The sequence below is a fragment of the Propithecus coquereli genome, unplaced genomic scaffold (genome assembly GCF_000956105.1).
Source record: "Propithecus coquereli isolate 6110/MARCELLA unplaced genomic scaffold, Pcoq_1.0 Scaffold1086, whole genome shotgun sequence".
Lineage (NCBI taxonomy): Eukaryota > Metazoa > Chordata > Mammalia > Primates > Indriidae > Propithecus > Propithecus coquereli.
In genome coordinates this window covers 19475-25558 of record NW_012134814.1, presented here as the reverse complement: position 1 = coordinate 25558, position 6084 = coordinate 19475, and the positions used below count along the sequence as shown (strand labels likewise).

Genomic DNA, 6084 nt, shown 5'->3' with positions numbered 1-6084 from the left:
TTAGTAAAGTGGTTTAAGGAAATTAAAAAAGCAAGATCCAACTATAGTCTCTTTATAAGAGACTCACTTTAGATCTAATGAAAAAGATAGACTGAAACTGGCAGGATGGAAAAAGACATTCCATGCAATGGTTAAGCAAATGAAAGCAGGAGAGGTCACAATTATATTAGACAAAATATGTTTTGAGTCACAAGCTGTCCTATTTCATAAAACATACTACTTTAACCAAACTGTCACAAGAGACAAAGAAGGACATTAAATAGTAATACAAGGGTTCATTCACTGGAAACCTATGATTTATATATATAAAATATTTTTATATTTGGGATCCTAGATCCCAAAGCTCTTATAAAGGCACTTAGATTTTGAGATATATTTTGTGTATTAAAATATTACACACACACACACATTATAAAATCAGTGTTCCCAAATATATAAATGTATAGGCAAAAAATGTATATAATTTGTTATTGACATATGGCTGATTTGTATTTTAATTAAACCACACATTGACAAAGTATCTATAGGAAGTTGCAATTTCAACCAAAGTTATAATGTATAGGGGTAAAGCAAAACATAATAAACTGATGTCAGGGGACATACCTCAAAAAAGAAATGCAGTAATATGTAATTGTAAAACAAGAAATGTTTAGACATAAAATTTGATATAGAACAAAATAGAAAGACTGTATAGAGAAAGTGCAATTAACAACATGGTGGAATAGGAAGTCTCCTACTTTTCTATCTCCCCACAGCAACGAAAATTTGGCAGCCATCCTTGGACAAAAGTGACTTTACAAAAGCCAGGCATGATAGCTGAAACATGTCATTCCAGCTACTCAGAGGCTGAGGTAATAGGATCACTTCAGTCTAGCAGTTTCAGACCAGACTGGGTGATATTATGAGACCCCCATCTCAAAATCTAAGTGCTTTTATAAAAGCTTTGAGATCCAGGAAGGAGGTTGTGAAACAATAGTAAAGCCCAAGACCAAAGAGGGTCATTTTGAGAAGGCAGGCCCTCATTCAGGTGGTAAACTTGACAACTTCTGCTCTTGGATACAGACCAAGAAATGGCTCACTCCACTTGGTACCACTGAGAATTCTGAAGTGACTCTATAAGCATCTTTAGCTTCTCCCAGCCATGGTCTAGGGATCATCCTCCCTATCCAGAAGCCTGCAGGGAAATGTCCATTTGTGTCCATGGAGGCAGGCCTACAGACCTTGGAACTCACTGTGGTCTCTAACTCAGTTCCAGTCTCTCAGCCACAATCCATGGCCAGTCCTGCACATCTAGGGACCAACACACTGCCCCGGGGAAAACCTCTCACACATTCAGTGGGAGCCACACTCATACATATACTTGACATCCTGCCCACCACATGCAGACCCAACTGCAACTTCCTGCCCTACAGATCAAAGTCCCGAGGGCAACCCAGTCTGCCCAAGAACAAGACAGAATTGACAACTGCCCAAGCCCCTAGTAACAGACCCACTAAAGGGAAGCATCAAAGCTGACCTAGAGGCAGCCTTGTAAGGCAGCTAGAACCCCTATTCTTTGCAAGTCCAGAGGATAATCCATCAAGCTGTGAACCCAAAAAGGAAAGATCTTTACCTGCTGAAATTGGTTTATGAAAATTGGATGACACATTTGCTCCTTCAAACGCACAGACACAAATGCAAGGCTATATTGTACCCACTTTCAATCCTTCTATTTTATCATAACATTGGAAGTCTTAGGCAAAAATATTGGGAAAAAAATTTTTTTAAAGCCACCATATAGAAAAGAAAAAAAGTCACTATTTATAGATGACATGATCTTATATATAGACAACCCTAAAGAACACAAAAAAAACCTGTTTAAAAAATGCACCAAGTAAATGACAATATTAAATTAACGTACAAAAGTCACTTGTGTTCTCATACACTAGCAACTATCCAATAAAAAAGAAAATAATCTCATTTATAGTAGCATCAAAATAATAAACATTTTAGCAATCAGTTTTACTGAAAAGGTGAAAGAGATTTACACTGTAAAATATAAGTTGGTGATGAAAGAAACTGAAGATACAAATAAATGTAAAGATTTCACAGGTTTATATATTAGCAGAATAAATACTGTTAAAGTGTCATATTATCCAATGTCATCTAAAGATTCAATGGACTCACTACCAAAATTTCAATGGCATTTTTTCACAGTAATAAACAACAAAATCCTAAAATTTTTATGCAACTACAATAGACTGTCAGCAGCCAACATAATAGAAGAAGAACAACAAAGCTGGAGGCCTCATACTTTTTGATTTCAAACTATATTTCACAACTATAGCAATAAAAACAGACCCGTACATTCATAAAAAATGACAGAAAAACCAATGGAACGAAACAGAGAGCCCAGGAAAAATCCATGAGTGCAAAGTCAACTCATCTTTGACAGGGGCGCCAAGAACACACAGTGCAGAAACTATAGTCTCACCAATACTTCAATACCTGGTGCTAGAAAACCTAAATACCCACAAGAAAAAAAATAAAATTAGACCATTTCTTGTATACCATGCCCCAAAATTAATTCAAAATATAGACTTATATAAAGCATGAATCCTTCACAATCATAAAAGAAAACATATGGAAAATCTCCTTGATAATGACCTTGGCAATGAATTTTTTGGATACAACACCAAACATATGACAACAAAAGTAAACATAAATAAATTCAACTGCACTAAACTAAAAAAACTTTTGTACAGCAAAGAAGACAATGAAATAAGAAAACATAAAGGATGGGAGGAAATGTTTGCAAACCATTATGTGTGATAAGAGACAAAAACGGTAATGATGATAATAACCCAACTGAAAAATAGGACAAAGAGTGAAAAGATCTTTTCCCAACAAAGACATATAAATGGCCATAGATATACAGAAACATGTTGAACATGACTAATCATTAGGCGCTTAAAAATCAAAATCATGTTAAAATACCACTTTATACATGTTAACATGGCTAATATCAGAAAGAGTAGATAACAAGTTTTGACAAGCATGTGAAGAAAAAGAAATCCTGTATACCCTGTTGATGAGTTGTAAATTGGTGGAATCATTATGAAAACCTGTAGGGAGGTTCTATTAAAAATGAAAAACTAGAATTGCCATATAATCCAGCAATCCCACTTCTGTGTATATAACCAAAGGAAATAAAATCAGTATCTTTGACTGGGTGTGGTGGCTCATGCCTGTAATCCTAGCACTCTGGGAGGCCAAGGCAGAAGGGTCACTTGAGATCAGGAGTTTGAGAACAACCTGAGCAAGAGGAAGACCCCATCTCTACTAAAAATAGAAAAAATTAGCTAGGTAACTAAAAGTAGAAAAAATTAGCCAGACGTGGTCGTATGTGCCTATAGTCCCAGCTACTCAGGAGGCTGAGGCAGGAGTATTACCTGAGGCAGGACTTTGATGTTGCTGTGAGCTAGGCTGATGCCACAGCACTCTAGTACGGGCAACAGAGTGAGACTCTAAAAAAAAAAATAATTCAGTATCTTTGAGAAATATCTGTAACCCTATGTTCTTTGTAATATTATTCACAATTGACAAGATATGAAAACAAGCTGTTTGTAAAATTCTAAATGGATAAAGAAAATATGGTATATAGACACAGTAGAATATTATTTAGCCACAAAAAATATTATTCAGCCATTTCATCAACATAGATGGTCCTGGAGGACATTATGCTAACTGAAATAAGCCAGGCACAGAAGGACAAATACTACATACCCTCACTTATATAGGGAAGCTAAAAAGTTTGAAGTAGAGAATACAAATGTGGTTTCCAGGGCCCGTGGTGGGGAAAATAGATGTTCAGAGGGTGTAAACTTTTAGTTATACGATGAATACATTTTGGAGACTTAATGTATAGCACCATGACTATAGTTAATAATAATGTTTTGTATCCTAAAATTTGATAAGACAGTAGACCTTAAGTGTTCTCTATACTAAAAAAAAAAAAAGGTGATTATGAGGTGATAGGTGTATTGATGAACTTGATTTTATCAATCATTTCACACTGTATACAAATGTCAAATAATTATATTGTACACAATAATTATATATAACTTTATTTGTAAAAAAATGTTACACATACACACACGTGTATGTATGTATGTGTGTATGTATATGAATGAGACAGTTCTGGTAAACTTCAAATAAAACTATAAAATGGCAGTTATTAAAAAATAAAGTAACAAGTGGGAGTTTAATACATGCTCCCCAATGTTCTAAGCTTCCCAAAGACACACTATATTTAAGAAATGTAGAAGAAAGATACCTTCAACTATATTAAAGTTGAGGAATTTGGACATATAGAGTTTAAATGATTTATCATAGTTCATACAAAAACAGAATTTTGAACTAAAATAACATCAGATTCCTTATCTTTAGAGAGTTCTGATAAATTACTGAGTATGAATTTCCTGTAAAATCACATTTAAAACCTCCATAGGGCAGGAAACCATAAATCAGAATACATAGCACATCTGTTTGTGTTGTCCCTGGGATACCTGAACCAAATACTAATATCACAATTTCACTCACACATTTCAGATATGATGCAAAAGGAAAATGAAAAAATTGTTTCACAGAGAGTTCCTCAAAAATACACAGATATTACCATGCCCTGAAAGGCAACAGAAGAGGACTCAGATCCTGCTGTCCCTTGTAAGCCATGAATAGAACTTTGGTTCTCACTGTAACCTTCAAGGAAGATCACTGAGGGGGAATTAGTGCTTAGAGAATTTAAAAACAAAGAAAAGACATGCCCTTATGTGAGACCAAGAGAAATAAGCCAGGCTTCTTAGAAATCATTTTCATTGCAGCAGAGCCTCCCAAACCCCATTTTAAGATCCGGCTTCCTTCTTAAATGTTGGGCCTCTCTCACCTGTGTCATCTGCTTCATTCACTCCCACCTACCTGGGTATTTGGCTACTGTAATGTATTCCTTCACCTTCCAAGGTTCATTTCTTTGCTCCAGACAGGTGATCAGGTCTGGTTTAGAGACAGCAAGACCTATTTTATTAGAAAAAATTCACATGACTCTTACTGGGATTCTCCAATTACCAATGTAGCACTGTGCTCAGTAGAGAAAAGAGAACATATAAAAAATTCTACAAAAATAATCCCCAAATACTCTTTCCTGACAGAAACTTTAGAATACTTAGAAAGCATTTAAAATTTGTGGGTTCTTAGATCCACTACCCAGTACTGCTGAATCATAAATTGCTGGTAGAAATTGCATTTCAAGCTATGGGCAACAATATTTTATGCCATTACATTTCTGGAATTACTACTAATTTAGAGTGAAAGATACAGATTCTCAGCTCAAAAAAATGTAAGATTAATGTCAAGATAAAACACTTTGAATATTTTCTTTTCTATATAAAAAATCCCCAACTTTTTCTTGGAAACAAGGATCAGAAACTCATTCAGGTAAAGCAGAAACTCCCAGAAAATATGTTACAAAAAATATGAAATTATTAGTGTGAAACAGGAATGGTATATTGAAGTTATCCTCACCTAGGGAGACCAGGTTTGTGTAGTTCTCTAACATCACATCCCTATACAAATTCTGCTGAGCAGGGGCCAGGCATTCCCACTCCTCCAGAGAGAATTCTATGGCCACATCCATGAATGTAAACAGTCCCTGGAAAAAAAAACACATACTTACCAAGAAGCCATGGGGAGACATAATTTCACTCATGGTGAAATGAGAGAGTAAAGACAACTGTTTCTGACTTTTACGAGTCACTGGAATTATCTAATAAGATAATTTTAACAAAAAAGTATTTCCTAATGTATTCTCTAAATCTGTGGAAAGAGGACAGTATAACATCCACAAAAACAGTGCAGATACTATATTTTTTAGATAATGCAATATAAAAGTAAGGCCACCCAAAGAGCCATGGACATTTTTGAGTGCTTTATTTACATCATACATGATTAAGTTGGGAATAGATAGTTCCCTGATGGAAAAGTCATGGTGGGTTAGAAGGTACCTCTCAAATTTTAACGTGTACGACAATGAACTGAAGATCTGGTTAA

The 6084-nt window shown here is 35.2% G+C and overlaps 1 pseudogene; it reads right to left on the bottom strand.

The window, feature by feature from the left end:
- Positions 1–5608, bottom strand: part of LOC105813268 — a 37145-nt pseudogene extending 31537 nt beyond the window's left edge.
- Positions 5609–6084: the final 476 nt, after the last annotated feature.